Raw genomic sequence first — 12026 nt, 5'->3', positions numbered from 1 at the left:
GAAATACACGAAACCGCGGCTGACTATTTAATTTGAAAAGGTCAGAATCGGCAGTTAAATGCCTTGAGAGAAAGGCAATTACATTTTCTTAGTTAAATCTTGTTACACTGCATAAGGGAAATTAAATGGACCATTCAAAACGGTAATTTTTCAAGTAAAATACGGTATGGACCCAGACACATAAGTCAAAATATGGCATGTCTATACAAAATATGGACTTGCTAGGTTTAAAGTCTCTGCCCCCCCCCCCCCCCTTGCGCCTTACTGGATACACTTGCTCAATTCACAATAACAACAACAACAACAACAACAACAACAATGCACAACTGGAACTTGTAAAATGAATTGCTAAATGCTATTTTCCTTTGACTATTAGGACAATGAAAACTGTAGTATAAATACATCAGTGGAAGATGGAAATGTGCTTGTATCAAATACGTTACATATCGGCGGACAATAATTGGAAGTGAAAGTACCAAGCCCATAGGGAGAGATGGGCACTGTACCGGCGGACAATTGTAAACAAAAGTGGTGAGGCCTTACCTCGTTACTGCTCCCTGGCGGCTTGTCGGTACACCACACTATACACTTGGACACAGTCGCGACGCAGCTCACGAGCAGACTGAAAGTAGCGCCATCGCGTTCACTCAGCTGAGCTCCCCACTCCCGCGCGAACCTCAACAGTGCAGAGTCCTGACCTCCAACGTGCACCATCACACAACACCGTCGCAATATTTCAGCAAGGAAAACATGGTCGTGCCCTTCTCATGAACGTCGCTGTTGCCTCTCAACAGTGGTGAAATATTGTTTGTCCAACCCTTGTCCCGTTTCCTACGGAGTCGGGTATGAGGTGAGATGAATCTGTCGTGGCGGGTTTTTATGACCGGATGCCCTTCTTGACGACCTCATCAGAAGAGTTAATGAGATGAAATGAATGACGTGATATATGATAGTAGGGAGAGGGTGAAACCCGGTGCCTACTCTTGTCGAATAGCACCAAAGGGTCTCCTCAAGGCTTAACGTCTCCATCCGACGGACGAAACACCATCAACAGCGTCATATGTCCTCACTCCATATGGGCACTGCAGAGAGGTTTGGAATTTAATCCAGGCTTTTGGCACGCAATCTAGTGATTAGAAATTGTATACCACCACCTCCCCATCCCTCCCGGCCAACATTCTGATGGTGAAAATTTTTTCAACCAACGGGACTCGAACCTGCTAACCTCGATATCAGACCGTTTAGACTTCAGCGCCTTAACGATCATGTCCATCAGGCGGGCTTAACAGTGGTGAAATGTTATTTTATTTATTTGATTTTAGGAGTGGCGAAGTTAGGGCTCGTGGCCCCCTCTTACACTCAACCACGTAATTTACAGACAACACATTATATTAAAGAAATGTACTATTCTATTATAAAATCAAAGATAAGCTAAAAATTGCAGATTTGGACAACATTTATAATGAAGAAAGAAAGCAAAGTTCAACAAATAAAATAGAATAAAATAAAATAAAATGAATCCGGAGCATGAAGGTAAAAAGAAAGAGACAAAGTCATAACGAAACAGTAAGAAACAAACTGAAAAATATAAGCAATGCATAAAGAGAACACAATACGTAATAAAGTAAATGGAAATATATGTATGGCCGTAAAAAGTGATGTATGTAAATGAGTAAAAAGCCAAATAGTATGTACATTTACACCATAATAATAATATAATATTAATTAAAAGAAACAACGGTATCCTTCAGCTGTACAGTGAAATGGCATTGTTGCTAGCCTACCTACCACAATCACACAACCTATCATATGTCATCACACACACGAAACAATCAGCGGTATTCAACAGGTAATCTCTGCATGCAGTCTTAAATTTTGATATTGAGTTTGAGTTCCTGACAGCAGCTGGGAGTGAATTCCAAAGTCGTGACCCAGCCACTACGAAGGATCTATTATACATTGAAGAGTGGTTGACGGGAATAGCGAGGAAAGAGCCAGATCACGTGTTACAGTTATGGAATGAGTATAATAAATAGATTTTTTAAGAAATTTATTTGGGTAGATTTTCCTTGTGAGTTCGGTGTATCAACGTATGTGGAATTTCGTCGCCTCTCGGGTTTCAGCCAGGAAAGCCAGAAAATGTTTGTAGCTAGAGTTCAATGCTCGCTGAAGTTTCACAGTTTGTTCAAGGGTCGCAACAACGAGGACAATGTCGCAGTAATCAAGTATTGGTAGTATCAAAGTCTGGAATTTTCTTCGGTTAAGTTGAACGGAATTCAAACTTCCATGAAGTGATAATGAAGGGTTGACTGGCCGAAGCGGTAAAGGCGTGCTCGATTTTCCGGAAGGACGTGGGTTCGATTCCCTGTCAAGAAGAAACATTTAAGAATGAGATTTCCACTTCCGGAGTGGATATGGTCCTGAGGTTCACTCAGCCTACACCAAAAAATGAGTACCAGGTTAATTCCTGGGGACAAAGGCGGCCGGGCGTTTTAGCAAACCACTCTACCCCTCCAAGGGCATGTAGGTTCGAACCTACTACCTCCCGAATGCCGCATGTCCACTCGCTCGTTTAGCACCTTTCTTTTTCTTTACTATAAATATAAATGAGGATGTTTGCTATCAGAATTGATTCATCTAAATAAGGTAAACAATGGCAAACATCTTCAAAGGAATTCGGTAAACTATTAAAAACTCTACACAAGTACCCAGAGCTGAAGAAAGTGTTCTATGATTCGCGAGCATTAGCAGTGTCAACGATATCTTGTGAATGAAGATCCAACTTCAGGATAAAACAGGAAGCACAACATTTATCTGGATATCAATACACTAGATGCCATACAAAGCCAAACCAAACCCCATGGCGCAACAGCCCCGAAGGGCCATGACCTACCAAGCGACCGCTGCTCAGCCCGAAGGCTTGCAGATTACGAGGTGTCCTGTGGTCAGCACGACGGATCCTCTCGGCCGTTATTCTTGGCTTTCTAGACCGGTAGATGTCATACAACTAGCAGTAAAGGGATCTCTCTTTGTGGCTAGTCCACACCAAAGTTAATAAGCAATGTTTAAAAAACAAAGTTAATAAACAGTGTTAATGAAAACATTTCTCAATATAGTTGTCACGACCGCGTGTCGCGACTCGCCCCCTTTCATGTCTCAGTGCCGAGTGAACGGACTCGAGCGAGTCTCGAATCCGTGACCTCCGAGACCAAGGATATTGAGTATTGATCTACAGTTTATGTGATCATGTAACAGTGGCAAGAAGTCATAGTGATTCAAATGTTTGAGTCATAATTTTATTAAGTGAAAATGCCTGTGTAATGTTGTGTATTAGCCGACAACACAGCGTCAGTGTAAAACGGAAAACGCAATGGAAGTTCTGAAAGTGTTTCTAGAAGAAAGGAGTGCGTAGAATTTTTGACGCAGTAAGAAGCGAGTTGTTCGAGTAAATTCGATGTGGGAGGAACACGTGAACCAATCAGACTTTAAAATGAGAAACTTCTGGAGAAGTAGAGGGGTAAAGCTTCGAGAAACTTCGAATGTAAGATATAGGGAATGATACTTCGACAGGTGGGGGAGAATCTGTCTAATTACCGTGGAAGCAGCATGTGCGTGGCAGGCGCCACAAAGGGAGAGAAACTGTCTAGCTTCCGTGCAAGCAACGTGTGTGTGGCTGTGAGCCAGAATAGTACAGAATTTGTAGGTTATGTGTGTGGCTAGGCAAAACAGTCCAGTTATTGGAAAGGGTTAAGTGAGGATATAACTGAGTACAGCATAGATAGCAGGTTGCTATAGAAAGATTTAGAGCCGCAACGACTAAGTTACTTGTCGTAGCTGTGAGCCTAAAGACTGGGAACGAACATCGAACTGTTTACTAGGAAGGCCGTGTAATATAGTGAGCCTATCTTCTCAGTAAATTTAACCTAACCAGAACTATTGGGAGATAAGCTATTCTGATCGACGACGGAGTTTGTGGGTATCGTGTTCGGACCCTGGAGATACACATCCGCTTCTACTAAACATTGCGTCACGCTGGACGACTACGGCATCACGGGTGTGGAGAAGAAAGTCAAGAAAGAAGACGGACGCGGATGGAAGAAGAAGTCTTCAATCACAAGCTAAGTAATTGCCAAGTTTCGCAGGGTTTGATCTTATTGTATTGGAGTGTGTTAATGAACTGGATAGTCAAGGACTTTGAGAGAGACTATCTAACCAAGAGCTATATTTGTACTTCTACTAAGATTTTCAGGATTCATAATTGTATATTTTGTATTTGTACAGTGTGTGTCTATTTGAGAAAATACAGGTAAAGGGAACTGTGTGTGTTGTAAAGTTGATTCTTGTCATTTTTAAGTTTAGCTCCCGAATAATCGAACCCAGGTTCCTAGTCTGCCGAATCCTTAGTATCACGAAATAGTTAATAAACTTTTGTTAACGAACTTCTTCAACATCACGTCCATATCACAAAAGCTGTTTGTGAAGTTACGATGCATAGGGTCAGGAAAAAAAAGAATGAAATGGCGTATGGCTTTTAGTGCCGGGAGTGTCCGAGGACATGTTCGGCTGGCCAGGTGCAGGTCTTTCGATTTGACTCCCGTAGGCGACCTGCGAGTCGTGATGAGGATGAAATGATGATGAAGACGACACATACACCCAGCCCCCGTGCCAGAGAAATTAACCAATGATGTTTAAAATTCTCGTCTCTGCCGGGAATCGAACCCGGAACCCCTGTGAGTAAAGGCCAGCATGCTAACCATTTAGCCACGGAGCCGGACATACAGGAAGAAGAATGGACGCAAAATGTGGCAAAGAAAAACATTGGAAAGGCGTTTAGAATTAAGTTTGGAGAGAGCACTTATGTCACGATGCAACAGGCTTTCAAATTGGGCCCGAAGTTGCAAGAAATGATACAGATTATCGGAAAACGAGCTCCACTAGTGACAGGCTACTTTTATAGGCATAACTTAACGATTCTTAGCAACAGATAACTCAGACATTTCACTTATATACCTAATTGTCTAGAGTTAAAAAAACAAGGAATTTTAGTAACTGTGCCTAAGGTGTTTGAACCTTTCTACAACAATCTCAAGGAATTGGTAAAGGTACGAAATAAGGAAAATCTTCATTTAACCTAGTTGGGATAGTATTATTTTGATGATATACAAGCGATTATGGAAGGTTAGATTATTCAGCGAGGAGCGAAATTGGAAATGAAACTACATTAGAACACAGCTATAAAGAATACCACCCAGCTCGATAGCTGCAGTCCCTTAAGTGCGACCAGTATCCAGTATTCGGGTGATAGTGGGTTCGAACGCCACTGTCGGCAGCCGTGAAGATGGTTTTCCATGGTTTCCCATTTTCACACCAGGCTAATGTTCGGGCTGTACCCTAAGTAAGTCCACGGACGCTTCCTCCCCACTCCTAGCCCCTTCCTCCAATCATCGCCATAAGACCTATCTGTGTCGGTGCGACGTAAAGCAATTTGTAAAAAAGTAAAAAAAAAAAGAACATCATACAAAATTATGTATAGGGCCCATTAGAACTTTCGCTTGCGATTTGATGGTCATTTTTTTTTAAGAAGAAATATGAAATCATCGTATTCCGCATTAGGAATTTGTGTGTTCTAATTGCGTCCTTGCGCAAGTGCCAACCGAAATGTTAACGAAAACACAAAAAGGTAAGCAAAAGTTTCATTAACAAATGTTAGAGTTAGAATTTGTTTAATAATTGGCTTTACGTCACGCTGACATAGATAGGTTTTACGGCGACGATGGAACAGGAAAGGCCTAGGAATGGGAAGGAAGCGGCCATGGCCTTAATTAAAGTACAGCCTGCTGCGAAAACGGGAAACCACGGAAAACCACCTTCAGAGCTGCCGACAGTGGGGTTCGAACCCACTATACCCCGGGCATCTAGTTGGGAGTTTTGTAGCTGTGTGTCGTTGAAGTGAAGAGTGTCGATTTCAGCGCTCTAAAGCATGTTCGTGGATTAAAATCGAGGTTGCCCGTGGCAAAAAATGCATCAGAATGTTATCGAGGATTGCGTGAAGCCTGTGGTGAGAATGCATTATCATGGACGGTTGCACGATGGATCAAGACGTTTCTTGCGGGTCGGAATGAGACTGCAGATTTTTACCGCACAGGTCGGCCGTCCATTCCTCAAGATCATATTGATACCGTGAGTGGTCTCGTTTCCGTAAACCATCGATGTACTGATCGGGAATTATCCATAGAGGTTGGTCTCGGTCATCAAACGGTGTGGCACATAGTGACGAAATGTCTTAACATGAGGTTCCACATCAACTCACCGACGTACAATACAGAAATGGGATCGGTGTTCACTGGCTAACATCCACCTGGACAGATACCGCAGCGAAGAAGACGGTATTTCTGCAGCGTATTGACGCCGTTGATGAGACGTGGGCACGAGCCTTAGAACGAGCCTGAATTAAAGTGAGCGTCATCCAGGTTCGCCACGCCCGAAGAAATGTCGACAGTAACCCAGTCGGATGAAGCTTATGCTGATTGTGACATACGACTACGAGGGAGTTATTCTTACACCTGCTGTGCCTGAGGGACAAACCGTCAAATGGATTACTATTGCCGATTTCTGGAGCGGCATCTGCGTCCACCTATGCGGTGCAAACGTCCACAATTTTTTTTTTTTTTTTTTTTTTTTGCTAGTTGCTTTACGTCGCACCGACACAGATAGGTCTTATGGCGACGATGGGACAGGAAATGGCTAGGAGTGGGAAGAAGGAAGCGGTCGTGGCCTTAATTAAGGTACAGCCCCAGCATTTGCCTGGTGTGAAAATGGGAAACCACGGAAAACCATTTTCAGGGCTGCCGACAGTGGGACGTCCACATTTATTGCGAGATGATCGCCCTGTCGTCTTGCTTATGTCGCAAACAATGTCAAGCTCTTATTGCAACAGTGGTATTGGGAGGTCTTAGAACAACCTCTGTACTCACCAGACATGAGTCCTTGTGAACTCCACTTGTTTGCGAAGTTGAAGGTACCCCTCCAAGGCCAACAATTTTCTGACGTGGCATCTGTACTCCGCACAGTAGGGTGCTTCGTCGCTGTTATCAATAGAGAACGCCTTGCCAACAGTCCCCAACGGCCTCCCGACATTTGGTGAAAGGTAAGAGAATTTGCGGGTGACTACATTGAAGGCATGTAGTACAACTGTACTTGTTAGTTCATGAAATATTGCGTTCTATCAATATTGCCCCTACTTTGTTTAGAGCCCTCGTAAGATAAACTAAGTTTTCCTCTAGAGAACATCTTTGACTACTGTGACAATGTGCAAATGACTTGAATACAGCAAAACTACAATGTGAACAGAACTCTTGCATTTGATATGCCCTCCACTTCCTACACGATGCTCGCATGACACAATACTACACCTAGTGGCAAAAAGTCACGGGAAGGGGTGTCCCAGTAAGAAATGTGCCATGTATGACCCCTGAGCATTACGGCTATCTGCGGCGTAACTCAGCAGTCTATCAAAGACACCAGTGTCGTGAAAATGGCATTACTTCGCGAATTAACCGACTTTGAACGTGGGATGATCATCGGCACATGGCAAATGGGTCATAGCATTGCGGAGATTATACGCGAATTCGGGTTTCCGAGGTCAAGAGTGCCGAGGGCGGATCTTCAATATCGCAGAGAGAATGTTACCACCCGCGTAAACCGCCGCACGGGAAGACCACAGGTGTTTAACGAACGGACATCACGTCACCTCCGCAGAACCATACTGGGCGCTCTACGAGCTACTGTGAGTCAGATAACCGCCCAGTTGAATGTCGGGAGTCAGGAACCCACTTCTACCAGGACTGTAAGGAGGCAACTGCACCGCATAGGCTTTACCAGGAGACCACCAAGTCGTGTCCCTTTGCTGACACCTCGACACAGAGCTCAACGAGGTGAATGGGCCCGCGAACATCGGCAATGGACCATGAAACAGTGGCGGCGTGTGGTATGGTCCGATGAATCCCGGTTCCAGTTGTATCGAGCTGATGGGCGCGTGAGAGTGTGGCGTATGCCCCATGAAGCTATGAATCCTGCATGTCAACAAGGTTTGTGTCCAAGCGGGAGATGGCTCAGTTGTGGTCTGGGTGGCGTTCTCATGGCCCCATTGCCCGCCTGCAGGGAGCGCTGACAGGTGCGCGTTATGTGGATATTCATTCAGACTCTGCATTCCTTTCTGGCCCTAGAGTACCCTGATGGAGATGCCGTGTTTCATCAGGACAATGCGCCATGTCACCACTCTGTGGTGGCGCGCAGGTGGTTGGAGGAGCACTCTAGTGAAGTTACGACCATGGATTGGCCCTATAGATCCCCGATCTTAATCCAATTGAGCATTTACGAGATACTGTCGTTGCTGGTGTACCTTGTAGAATCAGTGCCTCGCCGTGTTGCGGAGGAGCAGCTCGTCATCAACATCACATTCAGTCAGTGTCTTCCCATGACTTTCGGCCACTCAACAAGTTAAAGATGATTATGATTAAACGACCAGAGAAAAATCACCACGTGACCCTCGTCAACCTATTGCTTTCTATGAACAGCCCTAACTATCTATCGTCCATGCTAGGCTTGTCTCTTCGTTTCACGAAATTAATTCTCGTTCCGGTTCATTGCCCGAAATAGTACCGCATCGAACAATTCGATCCCAGTAGATATTACAAAACTTCGTCACCTTCTGCTATCAACTACTATCAGCTCAGAAATTACGAGAATCACGAGAAAGGTTCGGTAAATTTCAAACTTCTTTAAAATCATTTAAGATAAGTCTAGGTTAAGAACTGATAGAGAATTTGCCACCTGGGCGACAATATTAAACGCAGATCAATTGATTGATTGATTGATTGATTGATTGATTGATTGATTGATTGATTGATTGATTGATTGATTGATTTGATTGATTGAAAAGCGTGCTGGTCGTCGACGAGGAATTTACAAGAACTATAACATTGTTCTTAGTGAACAGAGATTGTAACGTAGTAGACCTATTATTATATTCATATTTTGTCTTTTTAAGTATCAAAAGGGGAGAACGCCAAGGTTGCATACTTTTGCCGCTCCTATTCAGCCTCTACGCCGATCACATCTTCAAAGAAGCGATGCATGATACTGAGCTAGGTGTGAGAGTAAATAGAGTCGTCACGAACAATATTATATATGTAGATGACACCCGAATTATATCCGGCACCCTCAGCTGTGAGCTTGCATTCGGGAGATAGTGGGTTTGAATCCCACTGTCGGCAGCCCAGAAGATGTTTTTTCCGTGGTTTCCCATTTTCACACCAGGCAAATGCTGAGGCTGTACCTTAATTAAGGCCACGGCCGCTTCCTTCCCACTCCTAGGCTTTCCCATTCCCACTGTCGCCATAAGACCTAGGCCTATCTGTGTCCGTATGACGTAAAGCAAATAAAATATATATCCGACACCATTGACGGTCTTCAAGGACTTCTCTGCAGAATTCATCTCAGTGGATTAAGATATGGTCTAAACATCAATAACACAAAAACCAAGTTCATGGTATTCAGCAGAAGCAACCATGAAGGTGTCTCCATTTCATTAAATAATCAAAACATTGAACGAGTACGCCAGTTCACATACCTTGGGAGCACCAAAACAGACAAAGAGATCAGACGTTGTATTGAGATTTCCAGATCATCTTTCCAAAAGATGGTATCGTCCTTTTGTGATGATCATCTAAACCTCAAATCCAGGAGCGAGTTGGCCGTGCGGTTTGGGACACGTAACTATCAGCTTGCATTCGAGTGATAGTGGGTTCGAACCCCTCTGTCGGCAGTCCTGAAGATGGTTCTCCGTGGTTTCCCGTTTTCACACCAGTCAAATGCTAGAACTGTACCTTAATTAAGGCCACGGTCGCTTCCTTCCCATTTCCAGCTCTTCCCTATCCCATCGTCGTCATAATACCTATCTATGTTCGGTGCGACGTGAAAATATTAATTAAAACAGATTGTAAAATTTTATTTGGTCTTCGTTCAGAAAGCTCTCCTAAAAATGCCCTTCCTCGTCTTGCTTAACAAGTGAGAATTTCATATGGGTTTATGGAAAAAGCAGGGGCTGCCTGGCCGAGACGGTAAAGGCGTGCTCGGTTCGCCCGGAAGGACGTGGGTTCGAATCCCCGTCAGGAAGTCGTAAAATTTAAGAAATGACATTTCCACTTCCGGAGGTGCATATGGCCCTGAGGTTCACTAAGCCTACACCAAAAATGAGTACCAGGTTAATTCCTGGGGACAAAGGCGGCCGGGCGTAAAGCTAACCACTCTACCCCATCACGTGCCGAAGTTAACAATGGTGGAAGCGTTTACCTTCCACTCCTCCAAGGGCCTTCATGGCCTGTAAGGAGGTGACTTTGCTTTGCTTTGCTTATGGAAAAAGCTACTAAATGATTACATCTGAAGTCGTATAAAATACCTGTGGCGCATGTTCTTCAACCAGACGAACCGGTGCATAGATGAACATTTTGTGAGTTGGAGACTGGAAAAATATATACAATAGACAAACAGACCCACATTCAGTATTCTTCTCGGACGAGGTGGTGGTGATTTGTTTTGCTTGCTGCTTATTGTTTAAAGGGGCCTAACATCTAAGGTCATCGACCCGATTATTGTTTTAAGAGGAAGTACAACTGGGCAGCCATCCTCTATTAACAATAATCAGAGGGATTCATTTGGAAGGGGTTCGACACATCGAACAATTAATATATCAGCCGAAAAAAGACAAGGGGCACGAAAGGCGTGAAAATGAAAAACTCCCTACGTCTTGAGTGCTCTAAAACCGTCGGGGTCGGAAAACAACATGAGTTGATCAAGTGAGGTCGGATAAGATAGATGAAAGACAGGTGCCCGGCACAAGTAAGTGGAAGCAATGCCAGAAGGGCCCAGTGGTCGACAACCCACGCTCCCAAATTAGGAGCTCGTGGCGCTCTACCCCCTGTGGTTGGGGGGGGGGGCGTTAGAATAACACCCACGGTATACTCTGCCTGTTCGAAGAGGCGACTAGCAGGAGCCCCAGGGGCTCTTAACTTGGAAGCGTGGGTTGGCGACCACGGGGCCTTCTGCTGAGTCCTGACATTGCTTCTACTTACTTGTGTCAGGCTCCTCACTTTAATCTATCTTATCCGACCTCACTTGGTCAACTCTTGTTCTTTTCCGACCCCGGCGGTTTTAGAGCACTCAAGACGTAGGGAGTCTTTCATTTCACGCCCTTCTTGGCCCTTGTCTTTCTTTGGCCGATACCTTCATTTTTAGAAGTATCGGATCCCTTCTGTTTTCCCCTCGGATTAGTCTTATATAGGGAGGATGGTTGCCTAGTTGTACTTCCTCTTAAAACAATAATCACCACTAAACCTGGGGGTCTCGGACGAGACCCGGTTCCACCTCTACGGCTCTCGATGTACACAAATCATTCGTTATTGGAGTGCTGACTTCACAAATGAAGTGTCCCTCCATGATGCAAAAATCGATGTATGGTGTACCAGTGGTGAAGGAATCATAGGGCCATTTTTTCTTGAATACAGTTGATTCTGTTTCTTATGTAAAAACCATAATACCCCCTTTCAAAGAATTAACCGATAGGGAGCGTGATTTTGCAGTTTTTAACAGATTTCTCACGCTACGCATAATTCTATGAGAGAAATTCACAAAGGTTTCTACAGAACTGAGTTATTAGTACGGATTTGTGCCCCGCTCAGTCCCCCTATTTATCCGCCTGCGATTGTTATCTCTGGGATAAATTTTTAAGAAAACTGTGCAAGACAACCTACGACCTCGATACGCACCCTCGATATCTAAAGAGTTAAACGCGAGTCGTAACTGTTTATTATTTTTTTCTTTGTCAGGCTCCATGGCTAAATGTTTAGCGTGCTGGCCTTTGGACATGGGGGACCCGGGTTCGATTCCCGACAGGCTCGGGAATTTTAACCATAATTGCGTAATTCCGATGGCATGGGGGCTGGGTATATGTGTCGTCTTCATCATCA

The 12026-nt window shown here is 44.3% G+C and overlaps 1 protein-coding gene across 2 annotated transcripts in view; it reads right to left on the bottom strand.

Moving 5' to 3' along the window:
• The window catches only part of LOC136857520 (V-type proton ATPase 116 kDa subunit a 1), a 581303-nt gene extending 580651 nt beyond the window's left edge, over positions 1-652 (bottom strand). For both annotated transcript variants that reach the window (XM_067136242.2, XM_067136245.2), the window contains exon 1: positions 544-652. The gene's annotated coding sequence lies outside the window, so the exon portion shown is untranslated. The remainder of the gene's footprint in view (positions 1-543) is intronic.
• Between the last annotated feature and the right edge of the window lie 11374 nt (positions 653-12026).

Source organism: Anabrus simplex, chromosome 1 (assembly GCF_040414725.1).
Source record: "Anabrus simplex isolate iqAnaSimp1 chromosome 1, ASM4041472v1, whole genome shotgun sequence".
NCBI classification, from domain to species: Eukaryota; Metazoa; Arthropoda; class Insecta; order Orthoptera; family Tettigoniidae; genus Anabrus; species Anabrus simplex.
The sequence above is the reverse complement of the archived record's forward strand: the minus strand, read 5'-3'. Positions and strand labels throughout refer to the sequence as shown.